A 17,561-nucleotide genomic window follows, 5' to 3' on the forward strand; every position below is an offset into this window, starting at 1 on the left:
GAGAGAGAAACAGTATGGCTGTGACAAGTGTGTGGAACAAAATCGTCCTGACTGTCCTCATTGTTTTCACTGTGGTGAAGAAGGCCACCGGGCAGTGGGTTGTCTAAAGAGACCAACACGTCAGGGAAACTGGAACCGGTCTCTGCCGAGGGACAAACAGTGACCGGGTTTCAGCGACCGTCCCAACCTGACACTTGTCATACTGATCAACCTGAAAATGAAAGACTGACAAAAGACTCAAACACTCACACAAAAGATAAAATCACGGAAAAGAAACAGAAACAACCAAACAAGACAACCAATCCGTTCACTCAAGACTCACCTCACAGCAAAGGGAACGCCTAGCCAAACTCATTGGAAGGAGAGCTCTCACCCATTGTAACCTAAACGGACTAGCAGTCAGTGCCCTGTTAGACACTGGTGCTCAAGTAAGCATGATCGATAGAGACTGGAAGAGTAGATACTTACCTGACACTCCTGTTAGACCACTCAGTGAAATAATTGGTGAAGAAGACGAGTTAAGAGTGTATGCGGTGAACGGTGACGTTCTCCGTTTGATGGTTGGGTTGCCCTTACAGTCAATTTGATGGGGAATGAAGACCCTAATCTGTCAATCACTGTGCCTTTTCTTGTCAGCAGTCTTGCTCTGGAAAGACCACTGTTAGGTTTCAACGTGCTGGAAGAGATGATACAAGAACAACCTGAAAAGCTGGTTTCAACTCTAGTCGTCTTACTCTGTAATGCCTTGTGTATACCAGCAGAGAAAGCAGAGCTAATGGTGAACTTCATCCAAGCTAGCAAACCCTCTGTGCAGTACGGGCACCTACGGACAGGCAGACAGGACATTGTTATCCCAGCAGGTCAGGTAGCCTGGGTCAAGTGCCAACTTCCTCCTCACATGAGTACATCTGACACAGTCTTTCTATTTGAGCCTGATGACAACAATGTGCAGTTGACAGATCTGGATGTGGGTGAAGGCCTGTTGAAGGTACAAAATCCAAGAAAACCCTATGTAACTGTACCTGTGGGTAACAACACTAAACATACAGTAACTCTGCCGAGAAAGACAGCACTTGGTAGCATCCACTGTGTTGAAAAAGTGATCACCACAGACTCACCTGAAACACCCAAGCCCACAGTGACTGTTAACAGTGCTGTATCAACACCTGTGGACGCCCGTCCATCGTCATGGCAACCTTCTATCGACCTCAGTCACCTTGATGAGACACAAAGGGAAAAAGTCAACAAAATGCTGTGTGAAGAAGCCGGAGCTTTCGCACGTGACAGAAATGATATTGGATGTTTACCAAGCCTACAAATGTCGATCACCCTCACAGATGAAATTCCTGTGCAGAGGGCATACTCCGCAGTACCGAAGCCACTGTTTAAAGAGGTAAAGGAATATGTGCAGGAGTTGCTGATGAAAGGCTGGATAGTTAGGTCCAAATCCCCATATGCCGCCCCAGTTGTCTGTGTTAGGAAGAAAGATGGCAGCCTACGTCTTTGTATTGATTATCGCCTCCTGAACAAAAAGACTGTACCTGATCGACATCCGCTGCCCAGAATACAAGACCTGACCGATACACTGGGGGGCTATACCTGGTTTAGTATTCTCGACCAAGGAAAAGCTTACCATCAGGGTTTCATCGCCGAGGGTTCACGTCACCTGACTGCCTTCATCACCCCGTGGGGGCTCTACGAATGGGTCCGTATCCCATTTGGACTCTCGAACGCACCAGCAGCATTCCAGCGGAGCATGGAGGAGGTGCTAGGCACACTCAGGGATGAATGCTGCATCCCATATCTGGATGACGTGCTCTGTTATGCCAGAACATTCGATGAGCATGTGGAGGCTCTCCGTAAAGTGCTCCAGGCTCTCCAACAGCACGGAGTAAAACTGAGGCCTGAAAAATGTGAATTGTTCAGACAAGAAGTCAGGTACGTCGGGCGCCTTGTGTCAGCTGATGGTGTCAAGATAGACCCAAGGGACTTTGAGGCAGTCAAAACCTTGACAAGCAAGACACCACAGACAGTTGGTGATGTAAGGAAACTGACAGGTTTCTTAGGATATTATCGCTCCTACATCCAGGATTTTTCCAGGATCGCCAAGCCAATCTATGAGTTGCTCCAAATCAAGCCAGGGAAAGCACAGATTCCAAAACGGGGTAAAACAACCAAACGCCCACAGCTGCCTTCCCGAGAGCCTGTTGACTGGACTCCTCAACATCAGGAAGCTTTAGAACAACTGGTAGATCTCCTTGTAACTCCACCTGTTTTAGCCTACCCTGACTTCAACCTACCATTCACGCTGCATACAGACGCCTCAGACCAGGGCCTGGGGGCTGTCCTCTATCAGCGCCAGAATGGAAAACTGAGAGTCATTGGCTATGGCTCGAGAACGTTGACACCGGCTGAACGTAATTATCACCTGCACAGTGGAAAACTGGAGTTCCTCGCACTGAAATGGGCTGTGTGTGAAAAGTTCCGGGACTACCTGTACTACGCTCCCCATTTCACTGTGTACACGGACAACAACCCCCTGACCTATATCATGAGTACAGCAAAACTCAACGCTGTTGGTCATCGGTGGGTGGGAGAACTCTCAGACTTCCGGTTCGACATCAGATATAGGCCTGGAAAATCAAATGGAGATGCAGACACACTGTCTCGGCTCCCGTTGGACATGGGGAAATATGAGGTGGTTTGTACAGAGGAGCTCTCGAACGAGGCAGTACGTGCTACATGGGATGGGAGTCAGGCAGCAGAACGGAAGGATGTGGCCTGGGTTGCAGCACTTAACATGCGTTCCCCGGATCCTCCTCCGCAACCTCATTGTCACCTGCCGACTATCAGCCATGATGATCTTGTTAAAGCCCAGAGAGAGGATCAAGCAATAGGCAAGATTATTGAGTTAAAGGAGTCAAACAAAAAACTGACGGACGACATACGCCAAACTGTTAGTGGAGCCACCCGAAAGCTGCTGCATGAGTGGAGTAAGTTGCACCTTGAAGACGGCCTCCTTTACAGAAGGACAAACCAGCACAAACAGTTAGTCCTCCCTCTGAAACACAGGTCAATAGCTCTGAAGTACCTACACAATGAGATGGGTCATGTAGGCACAGAAAGAGTACTCCATCTTGCTCGGGAAAGGTTTTACTGGCCCTTTATGGCGAAAGAAATTGAAGACTATGTCACCCGAAAATGTCCCTGTATCAGATCTAAGAAACCCACAACACACACTCGAGCTCCTATGGGCAGCATCACATCTAATTTCCCTTTAGAGCTTGTGTGTATTGATTACTTGCATCTGGAAACCAGTTGTGGAGGATATGAGTATATCCTAGTAGTGATTGACCATTTCACTAGATTTGCTCAGGCATATCCCACGAAGAACAAGAGCGGGAAAACAGCTGCTGAGCGCATCTTCAATGATTTCATACCCCGGTTGGGATATCCATCCAAACTTCATCATGACCAGGGTCGTGAATTCGAGAACAAGCTATTCCAATCATTACAGCGGTTGGCAGGGGTTGGCCACTCACGGACGTCGCCCTACCACCCACAAGGCAACCCAGCTGAGCGGTTGAACCGCACCATCCTCCAGATGTTAAGAACATTGACTGATAGTGAGAAATTGCGGTGGAAGGACCACCTTCCGCATGTTATACACGCATACAATTGCACCAGACATGAATCCACCGGCTACGCACCGTTTTTCCGCCTCTACGGCCGTCACCCACATCTCCCAGTTGACTTGCTGTTTGGGTTGGTTGGAGAAAGGGAACCATACTCACCTAGAGGATTTGCAGAGAAATGGGCCGAAAAGATGACAGAAGCCTACCGCATTGCTAGCGAGAATAGTAAAAGTCCAGTGCAAGGGAAAAGTGATGTATGACAAGAAGACAAGAGGGTGGTACTGCAACCAGGGGACAGAGTTCTGGTCCGGAACCTTGGTGAACGTGGAGGACCAGGAAAACTAAGGGCGTACTGGGAGAAGACTATATACATAGTCGAACGTCAACTTGGTGAGAACCCAGTGTACGTTGTCTGCCCTGACACTGGAAACAAACAGAAAAGCAGGACACTGCACCGTAATCTCCTGTTGCTGGTGAACGACTTGCCTGTCGATGTTACTCCATCTGACATCAGACCTATCCCTGAGAAGAAAACACATAACAGACAAAACCAAGAGAGAATGACAGACACTCAAAGACAAGCAGACACGAGTGAGGATAGTGAAAATGATTCAGATGATGATTCTGGCTCGAGATACTGGTTAAGGAGGCCAATTGTAAGGACAGAGGAAAGACCTGTTATCTACCAGGAGCAACTCACCCAGTATCCAGTGATTCAGGGGTCAGAACCAACACCTGTAAGAAGAGAGTGTCATACGGTACCTGAACACTTACCAAACCCTACTGAGACAAGACATAACAGTGATGAAAACTTACCTTTATGCACTGAACATGTAGAAGAAGAAGAAAACAATGAACACCAAGACTCTGACTCAGAAGCTCAACCTTTGACCCCTCCTGTAGAAAACACTCAGTCAGACATTAGAAGGTCCGCTCGTGAGAGAAGGCCACGCCATTTCCTCACATATGAGTCATTAGGTGAACCGTCAGTTCAGGCACACGCCACAGTTAACTCAATGACTGTTTACCCAGCACCTTATGTACCTGTCATAGAAGCGTCTCATCACACTACACCTGCACTCTCACTCTTTCCATACATACCGCCTTATTGTATGCCATATCCGTATCCACTCCATTACCCTCAGACACCATACTTACCATATTCTTACCAAATTCCAGCCACATACAGTCCACCTACTATGCTTGTTCATTGAATAGAGATTTGAGGATCAAAGTTAAGAGTTAAAAGGGTTTAACGGTTTTGACAAAGATTTTTGGAAATGTCAGGAGCCATTTTTTTTGTCAGGGAGCGTGTGATGCCCTATTAAATTGTTATCACATTTGTGGTAGTTTTTGTAATTTTATAAAGAAATGTTTGTTCTTAATTTTGTTCAGGGGTAATTAACCTGTGTCTACCATTCATTTGCACTAATATATTTTATATAGCGGGCAGGAGTAATTGTGGAGTTCGTCAGCAGGGGGCAGTGTGGCGCGTATTGTGCTTTCGGGGCGCTACGTCAGTTTGTCCCGTTTTGCGGTCTTTCTCTTTCTGCTGAGCGAGATGAGAAACGGACGCAGACTTTGCCTCTTCTCACTTATTTCTCCTGTTTCAGGTTGGTAGACTAGTAAATTAAGTTAAATAACTGAATAACTGTTTATATGTCGCTGAATGTTTCAAGGTTCGTGTGAGAAGGCTGTTTTATGAAAATGTGGATATATGTATATATAACAACAGTTGTATGTTCGCGCCCGGTGACGTCATCTATTACTACCAAGGTCACGTGGAACAGTTTTATTTCTAGTTTTTTGAACATTTTTGTAAAGTTAAATAGTTTTGAAATGTATGATATTGTGTAATATGTGAAAAGCTAGTGTTAAAACCAAACGTTTTATATTCTAAAAGTGGTATAAAAACATGTTAGAAGTCTGTCAGCTCATGCATTGTGTAAGAGTAGAAAATGATGCTAGTTGAAAACGGAAAATGCATTTAAGAACTATATGCAAGCGAAAACATAAACTATGTTTTATATTAAGTTGAAAAGAGACAACTTACAAGATAACAGTGGTGATTGTCATTGTGATTTATTTGATCATACACAGTTTATATCTCAGTAATTGCTGAAAGATAAAAAAAAGACAAATTGTATTTTATTTTTGAAACTGTCTATTTCATGAGAAAACATTGTGTGTTTATAACCAAGTAGGATTTTAATTGTGATTGTGTAATAAATCCTCTTGGCTCTCTTTCTGCTGAGCGAGATGAGAAACGGACGCAGACTTTGCCTCTTCTCACTTATTTCTCCTGTTTCAGAGCGAGAGCATATAAGCCGTTTACACGATACCAGCCGGTACTTGTAACACACACAGTGCATGGCAGTGAGTTAATAAAACACTACACATTAGATTGTGCATTAGACTGATCTTATTAGAGACATGCTAACATCTCCGACATCACGCAGAAATGTCATAGTAATGCCAGAAATGGAAGTAATCACTACATTAACATATTTGGCAACTGGAAAAATGCAACTATGCAGCAGTGATGATCTGGGTCTGTCACTAACCTTCTATAAGCAAAGAGATCAAACAATTACAGCACTTTCTGAACCTTATTGTGTCACTGTTCATTTCCTATAAAATACGTTAATTATGAGAGCATGGTAAATAAAAAATAAAGAATATATATACATATATAATGTGTGTGTGTGTGTGTGTGTGTGTGTGTGTGTGTGAGAGAGAGAGAGAGAGAGAGAGAGAGAGAATTCAACAAAACAGGAAAAATTACGCCTGTAATTTCAAAGTAAAGGCTTACTGTATAATAAACCCTACTCGTAAAAGCACTCTTTTATTTCCTTCTTGGACAACCAACCAATCACAGTCTTCAAAAAACTGTGTCATACCTAGCAACAGGGTCAGCCCCGCCTCCTCACTGAGATAAAAGTTTTTGTCTTTTCCTCATTCAGAGTTGCTCTCAGATTGGTCCTGAATCACTTTTAAGCCAAGACTCCTAGTTAGAAATTTTTAAGCTAAATTAGGAGCTCTCTGAGAGGATTCTTAGAATCTTTAAGAATACGGGCCCAGGTCCGTAGCAGTAATGGATCCTTAAGATCTTAGCTGTGCTTTTGCGATCATTTAGTGTGGTGATAGGTCCTTTGTGATTTTATATCATCTGAAAATATGACTAAATATGTTTTGGTTGGAAACTATATTGCATTTGAAAATAGAACCAGAGTGAATAAAAAAAAACAGGTACCTGTTTGTGCTGACAGTTCTGTAGTAACATACTGTACGGTAGAAGTAGTCTCGGATGGGATTAATTGGAAAAGGTAGAAAGGATCTGCTTCACTTTGTTGATCAAATCTTGTCTTGATGATGATCCTGCAAAATTAAAAGCACAATAATTAAAAAAAAAATAAAAAATGCAATTTACAGGAGGGAAGGTGCTACAGGTATCAGGTGCTACAGATAATTCATAATTTATTCTTAATGAAACACCGCTGCGTTTGCTTGTAGATGTGCAGCGGTGTAGCGAAGGCTACCTTATACTGTTAGGGCTAGCTCGAATCGCAGTGAACCAGGTGTGTCGGTCAGAACACCACAGAGGGAAGTAGCAGTTTGAACTGGTTTATTTTCACAGATGCGCTATAATCAAATCAGAGAGGGGAGTTAGCCTTTACATCCACATCAGTCAGTTTCTACTAACAGGATGTGGACAGATAGACTTGAAGACTGCAGTGGGTGGTGTATGTGATAGAGACAAGGAGGCCTCCTTGGAAACATCCAGAGGAATGAATACTCTCGTTTCAGTATGGGCTCTGGGACCGCTGCTAATAAGCATACACGGGTCGCTGAGAATGATAGGAGGTGTGAGCCAGTTAGAGGGAGAACTTAAGTACTGTCTTTCACAGATCTTGTCTTCTTGAGAGGGCTGGGTACATATCAGTAGAAGCACGAGATGTATGATTGTGGTGGAAGGTGTGGTTTCTCCTGCCAGAAACAAAGAGCAATATTCTAATAAAACCACCATTACAAGTATTATTATGCATACACAACTATAGGCTGCTCCCCTCTTACAGTAACATAATAATGTATAAACACTTAGTATACCAGTGCTTCTGCTATTATTAACTATCCAAATGACTTATAGCATTATAAACATTATAACTCCGAACAGTGTAAATCAACAGATGTGTTACAAGAATAGCATGTAGATAATAGAATTATCACACAGCATTGAACTGCTAATAACTGCGTCATCACTAATAAAGCCAAGCATCAATCAGTTAACGTTGCAGGTTTATATGTACTCACTCTTATAGGACGCACACAACACAAAATACATTCAACTGTGGCTGATGTTAATGACGATGCACGTCTCCAACACTAGTTTAGGCAGAAAACCCGATCGCGTGCAGTGGTGGAGGCAGTCTGCCGAACTCCGAGTAATGAACAGCGTCTCTTCCGGCTATCCGCGATACGCGCGTTTCATAATAAAAGTCCCCATGCTGGCTAGCACGACAGCGCTCTTACACTCTCTCTATCGCCTTTTGCACAAGCGGCAAGTGACGATCTTACATTATGGGGGTCCTAAAGGGGGTCTCCTGAATTTTATTTTACCACACTATTAATGGTTAAAATGTGTTGGTGTATATAGTTGGGTGACCAGATGTGCCACTTCCTGGGGACACGTTCTGCACATAATTTCTAGGTACGTATTTTTATGAGACCAGGTTGTAGATAGAACCATTAGAAGAACCATTTTTGGTTCCCCAAAGAACCTTTCAGTGAACAGTTCTGAAGAACATTTTAAAAATCTAAAGAAACTTTTTTGATTATAAAGAACCTTTTCTGCATTTGAAAGATTCCATGTGTCATGAATCTGGTTCATTGACTTCCATCCGCTAGCCACCAGAGGTCGTCCTCCAATTACACTGACTTTCACACCACACAGTCTGTTACACATCACCCTGGACTACATTTCCCATGTTCCATTGCACTGATTGCACAGAGCTGTACCAATCACACGCTCACCTGAAAGCTATTACACACACCATATAGCATGCACTCAATTCCTGCTCAGATCGCTGAGTATTGTTCTACACTGTAAAAAAAAAAAAAAAGTTGAGCGAACTTAAAAAAAACATTTTTTACCAGCTTCAGCAGATTTTTGAGTTTGCTCAACTTGTTTTTGTGGGAGATTCTCAAATTTTTGTTGTATGAACTTAAAACAACAAGTTGAGAAAACTCAAAAATCTGCTGAAGTTTGTTGCCTTAATTTTAAGTTGGCTCAACTTTTTATTTTTTACAGTGTAGCGCTTAGCACTCTCCTAGTGTTAGCTGCCTTCAGTGGCGGCTCCAGGATTTTTTTGTTGGGGGTGCTAAGGGGGGGGGCTTAACAGTTCAGAGGGGGTGCTAAAAAAACTAATTAAATTGAGAGAAAGTAATGAACGCCTAACTTTAGCTATCAGTTTTTTATATACAGCAGCTTCGAAAGAGGCATATTTAACTTTTTTTCCTGTGGTATTAAACTTCTCATATGCCACTGTTATTAGTATTAACTTCTAATGCCAACTGCCAAATATGACACTTACAAAGTAACATAATTTATGAATGAATATAGAAAAGAAAGAAAGTTGGGATTTTTTTTATTTTTTCATTGTTTTCTTTTATTTATTTATTTATTTAAGTTATCTTTATTTTTATTTTATTTTTACACATATTTAGTATTTTGTTTCTGACCATCAAGTGTCAGTCACTCAATTCCAACTGTTAGGAAAGCATGGTAAATTCTAACCATTTACAATAGATAGTGCCGACAGTTCATAAAACTATTTCCACAGGGGCACACATTGCGGGTGATAACCTCCCCGTGCTGATTTGCATCGTATCATGCATGTGTAGATAGCCAGATATATTGTCAAAAGCATCAAAATTGGCAATATTAAGAGGATTTAGCATTTCCAATTAATGTAGGCCTGTTACATTCCTCCTCTTATTAGGCCTATTATTATTAGATTACTTTTATTATTAAATAACATTAAATTATTGCCCCGCGATAATTTCATAGCGCATCACAGCATGTTGCGCTGCGAGGATAACAAAATAGGCTATTTGCTTACTCCTCATTGAAAATGTTTTAAAAATTTTTTTTTTTTTTTTTTAATAAAACAGGTCTATTAATTTACACAATGAATTATATGCCTATAATTATTATTATTAACACTGCAGTCATCAATGAAAATTCAGAGCAGCTTTATTTCATGCACAGATTTTCAAAAACAACCTGTTTAACCGGGGCTAAGCAAGTTTCTGATGGGGCTATAGCCCCGTCAAGCCCCGCCCTAGCGCCGCCACTGGCTGCCTTATTGAGCCTTTCTGTGTTTCTGTTTAGTCTCTAGTATTGTTCTGCGTTTATCTCTCACTGAGTGATAGCTGCTTTACTGAGTCTAGTCTGCAGTTCTAGTTAGTCTAGTCTTTTCATGTTGCCTTGTTTCCTGTTTCCTGATGCCTTCCTGTGTATCTTGGATTAACCCTTGTCTTGCCATTCGGACTCTGTTTGTACCTCGCCTAGACTATTGCTCATGGTATTGGACTACCCCTCTTCTGAAGCCCTCTATATATTGTTCGCCAATTACTAGAACCAGGAAGTATGACCACATTAGCCCGGTTTTATCAACACTGTACTGGCTCCCTATTAAACATCGTATACATTTTAAGATCTTGCTAATTACCTATAAGGTCCTGAATGGTTTGGCACCTTAGTATTTGAGTGAGCTCTTATTGCATTATAGTCCTTCACGTCCGCTGTGATCTCAAAACTCTGGCCATTTGATAATACCTAGAATATCAAAATCAACTGCGGGCAGGAGATCATTTTCCTATTTAGTGCCCAAACTATGGAACAATCTACCTAACACTGTTCGGGAGGCAGACACACTCTGTCGGTTTAAATCTAGATTAAAGACCCATCTCTTTATCCTGGCTTACACATAATACACTATCGCATTTCTATAATTCAAATCCATTAAAGGATTGTTAGACTGCATTAATTAGGTCAACCGGAACCGGGAACACTTCCCAAAACACCTGATGTACTTGTTACATCGTAGGAAGAATGGCATCTACGCTAATATTAGTCTGTTTCTTTCTTATTCCGAGGTCACTGTAGCCACCCAGATCCAGACTGTATCCAGATCAGATGGTCACTGCAGCCACCCGGATCCAGTCCGTATCCATATCAGATGGTGGATCAGCACCTAGAGATGACCTCTACAGCCCTGAACGGATCCCCAGTGAAGACCCTGTCTCCTAGACGGCCATCGGGACAAGACCACAGGAACCAGATGAGTCCTTTGTACAATCTGACTCTGCTTTAGCCTAGATTTAAACTGCTGATTTTGTCTGGCCAGGGGAGAATGACACTATTTTGACAAACTATTTCTCCGTCTAAATACTTTAAAGCTGATATAAAGCAAGCTGATCTCCCAGAATCTCATCACGTCTCAGCTGTGTGCTTCCATGTGTACATGTGTGGCAGAGGGTCAGCATCAGTCAGTGGAGTGCCCACTTTTACAGAAGTTGTATAAACATCTATTTTGATGTTTCTTGGTGAATCTGTGAGAAACAAGAAAAGTGTAAATTTAGAAGAGTACTGTCACACCCAGTATAATATAATAAAATATCCTTGCAGATTTTGGTAGAAATATGTAATTATAATTAATTTATGTGAAGGGACTTAGCCTCTAACATGCTTTTTGATCATTAATATTTACATCATTTTGCAGAAATTTCCAAAATGAGCAATACTAAAACAAGAGATGCATCACAACTTCAAGGTAACACTTATGTTAGAGATTGATTTTATATTTATATTTAAAATATATTTCATCAAGAACATAAGCATTTTGTATTTGACTCTGCTGTTTCAATATCATTACTGGCCTTGCAATGGTAAGATCCTCTATCATCTGCTGTCACATTAATGATGGTTAATGTCTCACTGGTTTGTTGTAGCACCTGGTTGTTATTGTACCATGAAAACTGCTTGGCTGGTGGGTTACTTTCCTTCAACGAACACTTAAATGTCAGTTTGTCTCCCTCTTTGAGATCAATAATGCTGCCCTGAAGTTCCACTCAAGCATACTTTTAGTGACGTTTTAGTGTATTTACAAAAAACACACTTATGTTACTCTTACTTAAAATATATTTTATGTGTACTTTGTGTAAGTACATAACAAACTGATTACACGTTTAGTAGATTTTTGAAGTACTTTATATTGCAGTAGGCCTACACATGGTTATATTTTAAATATTTATGTATTTATAATTTTAATATTTGGAAAAGTACAATATTTTGAAAAACATTTTTTACATTTACAATGTACAAACCTTTGTCAAATATTATTAACCATTGCAGTATTTAAAATATGTTGTTTAATATGGGTTATGCTACTTTGGTTGATTAGGCTGTTGTTCATTACATGATACATTGATTGTAATAAGCTAGGTGTTTATAAACTTGTTCAAGCTTGACGCCTTTATTTTCTAATATACATTTCTGAAATTCCCACAAGGATTTCAACATCATATCTGAAATGAGAAAAAAACAAACAAAAAAAAAACAAGTTTATTTGTGTTTAAATTCAAACAACACAGACTAAACCTGATTGGTTCCAGAGCCATTGAACGACTCTGATTGGTTCGTATGATAATGAGCTCGCATATGGATTACTTTGGCGATGTTTTTTTGCGATGAACTTTTTGAAACGTGAACATCTTTGATGAATCTTTTCATCGGAGGAACATAAATCTCTCAGATTTCATTAAAATATCTCCGCTTTTCTTTCGAAGATGAACGAAAGTCTTAGATGATGATGACATAATTCAAATTGTTTTGGGGGAATTATGAAATTAATTAGAAAATATGTAAAGGACAATCAACGGTGCATTAAACGATTTGAATGCACGACTTGGAGGCGAAGAACCACCCGACGCGCAGCGGAGTGCATTCAAATCGTTTAATGCACAGCTAGCCGTTGATTATCCCGTTTATGCCATGGTCATTTGCCAGCATTCACATATTAAAGATGTTAACAACATTTGTGCTGCAATATTTGACCAGTGTTACGGTTTAACTGGTTTCCGTGTTATCTGGTGACCAACTTCCTGGTTCAGGTCTCCGCTCCAGATGTGATGGGACGACCGCAGCAGATTCGCCGATTCTGAAAGCTCAAACTGACGTGATATTAAACTGTCTAATAAACGCACACTTGCTCATTACACGATTTTTGGTATTCTTGTAATGATTACAAATTAATGGTATGATCGCCCGTAGCGGCTGAATTACAGAAAAAAAGAAAAAAAATGTCTGTTTGGCAGGGGTTTCGAACACGCGCGCTAAAAGCGGTCACGTTGGGAGACGCCAGTAACAAAGGCACTGAGCTACAGAACAGTACTGATTCAATTGCGGATTTTTGGATTCAAATAGGATTTTACTTTTGGCGTGACATTATGTAGCTGGATAGATCAAGGAAATGTGCCCGTGTTAACTTGTGACCTGTGTTTACTTGTTATGAAAATGAATATTATAGTATAATGACATTTTATGGTTTGTGATGTTCAAGTACATTTCATTGAGACAACTAGCCTAAATTTCTGGCTACTGTGGTTTAATTACAAACGCTATCATTAAACTATTTACTATAGTAAAAACATGGTACATTTTCTTCAGAGACTAGCTGATATCTCATTTGATTAATTTAAAAACTTTACGTTATTTCCACCTTGTTTTCGCCGTTATTTGCTTGTAGAAATACTTTGGAAACATGTGACTTGATGTATTATTTGATTGTAATAGTGAATGAAACGTAAACGTTATATTCTAGAAACGCTGCTTATTACTTTGTAAACGTGTTAACTTGTGCTTTGCATTCACTAGCTGTTTATTATTATTATTATTATTAGCCTATAACAGTATATAAAATATTAACTTTTAGAATTAATCGGCTAAGGCAAGTCACAGATAGCAAGCACACTCGGGCCGATTCTGGCTGAAATGCGGCACTGTCGGCTCAGTCACGACGTCGGTAAGAAGGTAATGGGCCAGAGCCGCGCCGACTCTACAAAACACTTCTGGCTGACAGACTGCTTTTTCTCTCTGGGCCGATCTCGGCTGAAAGCTGTTGTACGTGCGGCAAGTCCGCACTCGGTGTAGTTGTGTGTATTTACCATCGGCCCGAGTTGGTTTTGTCTCCGGCGGCCGCTGCTAGAATGAAAGCTGCCTGAGAGAAAGATTTGGCGGTTAATCCTGAGGAGATTTCGGCGGGCACAGTTCTCAAGAGGAATTATCTTCAGCTGCAAACTGGTAAGTTAAGTTATTTAATTTATTTAATTATCAATCTAGTGTTGTTTGATGTTTAAATGCCACGAAGAGTATAGGTTTTAGATGGTTTCTGTTAGGTTTGCGATGATAATAGCGTCAGAAAAACCGTTCGGTCCGGGATTGAGTGTTGATGAGTAACGTTAGGCCTAACTGTCAGGCGCGGTCTCTTTAGGAAAACAATATGTAATTTTTTAATATGAAAAACCGATGAGCTATATCCAATGCACGATAATGTTAGGTAATTAAATTTTAATGAGTTAAATTCTATTTTGTTTGCTAGAATTCATTCGATTCGTCTTTTTCAACGAGTGATTGCTATTGAATCATAGGAGTCGGACTGCGCTGGTGGCGCCATAAACATCTATACGAGTGACTCTCTGATTCGATTCACTTAACCATTCAAATGAGTCATTTGTTTGTGAATCAAACTGAGCACGCTGTTGTAGCATTACACCTGCTAAGATAATTCAATATGTGCAATCTGAATTTAATAATAATATTTATTTTGTGGTAACACTGCCGTGTAGGAAGCTCTGACAGAGAAAAACACTATAGACACGTAAGAGAGAGCTGTAAAATGTAAGTGCATCATCTTTTGTTCTTCAATAGAGGCCTAATCTGTCTGCTGCACTTAAGCAGGTTCAGTTTTTAGAGTGAATGAAAACTTTTGAAGCATAGATATGCCGTGTGATGTGATTAAAATCATACTTAGTTTACTGTGGTGGGGATTATTATGAGCAAACTAATTTATATATAGTGTTCAGATTAAATTTTTATGTAATCTGACATTTTATTTTCTTTATTTTTTTTACAGAAATTCTGAGCTGCTGCATGAACATTCATCAAACTTATAAGGTGCGAATTCTGGGTCTGGTTCTAATGATTGTAAAAAACTGTAATGCTTAAGATTAAATAATTACCTTACAATATATATTTATACATATTTGGAAAAAACTTTCAAGCCAATGCTGCTGAAATAGAGGTCAAGGGGACTGAAGAGGTGGCTCCAGCTGATCAAAAGGGTGGACTTCAGGAGGCAGACACACTCTGTGAGTTTAAAAGACCCATCTCTTTAACCTTCCATACACATGACACACAATAACATTTCTATAATTCAAATCTCTTAAAGGATCTTTATGCTGCACCAATTAGGGTAAGCAGCAACACTTCCTATAATATCTAATGTACTTGTTAATTTGTAAGAAGAATGACATCATTGCTTATATTAGTTGCTTATATACTGTCTCACCCTTATCCCTAGGTTACAGTAATCAGCTGATCCAGCCGCATCCAGACCAGACGGTGGACCTGCACCCAGGAACGACCACAACACATCCCTGACTGTCAGCGGAGACCGTGTCAGCTGGATGACAGATCCTCTGTGAAGACCTCATTGATGGCCCCAGCACAGATCCTCAGCAAAGACTACGAGAATCAGACAAGCCCTCTGCACAGACCCTTTTTACCAGCTTCACCTGCTAGCGTGATATTACTTCATGCAGAAGAAGTTGGATGAAATATTCTGAATGATATCAATCCACAATCTGACTTGTGATGCAGCCTGGAATAATCGCACCACATTCATTCGTTTGGCCGGACGAGACTGTTTCCTGACTGCGCCGGGTCTTGTTTGGGTTCCTTGTCACTGTTGCCTTTTGTCTTGCTTGGTTGAAGACACCTAATATTCAGCAATATTATTGACTTGACTGCACTGACACCATTTGATAAGAACTGAACTGAATTATGACACATAATGTTTTATATATGAAGAGTTTATTTGCAAAAACGGATAACTCAGTTTTTAAATATTTTTAAAAATCACGTTTTTTGTTATCGTGTTTTTGTTTTGTGTTAGTTAGCTAGTATTTATTAGTTATTCTTTGCCTAATCAAAATAACCTGAATGCAGTTTGACTGAGATTAATTGGAATGCACAATGAAAAACATGATTTTTAAAATTGTTAAAACGAAGTTATCTGTTTCTGCAAATGAACTCTTCATATATAAAATATACAGTAAATTTAATTTAGTTGTTACTTTGTGGTTTAAAAAGTGTGAATGTTTATACTGTAGAGCATTTGTTCATATATATTTATATTAAAGTATTTGTTAATTTTATAATTAAAGCCTTTTTAATGTTTTTAAATGGTTGTATTTGTGTTTCACTGCTGAATTACATTTAGCAGTTTCTGGGCCACATTCGGCCCGGGGACCAAGCCGAATCTCAGCCAGATCTGGCTTAAAGTGTCTGGGCCAGACCTGGGCCACATAAAGTAATAGAATTCACTCTACAGTATGCGGGCCAGATCTGGGCCACGTCAATAAATAAGAGTCATTTTACAGGGCGTGGGCCGCATCTGGGCCAGAGGAAATTGTTTGAGTCGGTTTTCAGTGTGTGTGCCAGTTTCGGGCCGGGGACCCAGCCAGAACTGGGCCAGAAGCTAAGCAAGGTTGTGGCCCAGAGATGGGCCAGACAAATTTTGCTAGGTAACATGTTTACAGGCTATCATTTACAGTTGTGCTCAGAATTATTCATACCCTTGGTAAATACGATCAAAGAAGACTGTGAAAATAAGTCTGCATTGTTTATCCATTTGATCTTTCATTCCAAAAAAATATATTACCTATAGTTTAAGTTAAAAAGTGGGGAAATCACATTATGAAATAAATGTTTTTCTCTAATACACAGTGGTCACAATGGTACAAATTCTTATGATTAAAATATCTCTGAAGTATATTCCCATTCATATTAGCATTCTTTTTTTATTACACCATGGTGACTAGGAGCATGAAATTATCCAGCCATGACTTCCTGTTTCACAGGAATATAAATATGAGGGAACACAAGGCCAAATTCCCTTAATCATCCATCACAATGAGAAAAATCAAAGTATATATTTCTGGTGTGCAGCAAAAGATTAGGCCTACTGAACTTCACAAATTAGAAAGTGTCTGTTAGAAAAGCATTAAAATTCCTATTTTCACCATCAGGGCAATAATTAAAATTTTACAATCAACAGAAAATGTTATGAATCTGACCGGAAGAGGACATGTCTATATTGTCTTAATGCACGGTGAGAAGGAGAGTTTGAGTGGCCAAAGACTCTCCAAGGACCACAGCTGGAGAATTGCAGAAAATAGTTGAGTCTCAAGGTCAGAAAGCATCAAAAAAAAAAAAAATATATATATATATCAAACAGCACCTACATCACCACAATGTTGTTTGGGAAAGTTTCAAGAAAAAATCTAGAAAGGAAAATGGTCTCTTCCAAAACTCCAGAATATCCAGTTATCAGACACGATATGGCAAAAATATCATGATTTTTTTTTAGAAATATTACGATTCACAATATTATCACAATTCTTTGTCATGTTGGATTTTCTATTTTGCAAGTTGTTTGAGCAGTACAGCCAAACTAATTTCCCTACTATAAAGACAAAGCCTTTCAAGGTAACAAAATATAAAAAAGTATGGCGGATATTTAGGCGATAAAAACTATAAAAATTGTTGTCATTATTGTATTTTTGTTATTAAAAAATGAGCGC

At 40.0% G+C, this 17,561-nt stretch overlaps 1 protein-coding gene across 4 annotated transcripts in view; it reads right to left on the reverse strand.

Moving 5' to 3' along the window:
• si:dkey-24p1.1 (uncharacterized protein LOC556718 homolog) overlaps window positions 1-8,111 on the reverse strand; it is a 31,920-nt gene extending 23,809 nt beyond the window's left edge. For 2 of the 4 annotated variants that reach the window (XM_058799753.1, XM_058799752.1), the window contains exons 1-3: window positions 7,947-8,111; window positions 7,175-7,622; window positions 6,889-7,013 (exon numbers count right to left, since the gene is read on the reverse strand). The gene's annotated coding sequence lies outside the window, so the exon portion shown is untranslated. The remainder of the gene's footprint in view (window positions 1-6,888; window positions 7,014-7,174; window positions 7,623-7,946) is intronic. The other 2 variants (XM_058799757.1, XM_058799758.1) reach the window with 1 other exon arrangement.
• Window positions 8,112-17,561: the final 9,450 nt, after the last annotated feature.

Source organism: Onychostoma macrolepis, chromosome 15, assembly GCF_012432095.1.
Source record: "Onychostoma macrolepis isolate SWU-2019 chromosome 15, ASM1243209v1, whole genome shotgun sequence".
Taxonomy (NCBI): Eukaryota; Metazoa; Chordata; class Actinopteri; order Cypriniformes; family Cyprinidae; genus Onychostoma; species Onychostoma macrolepis.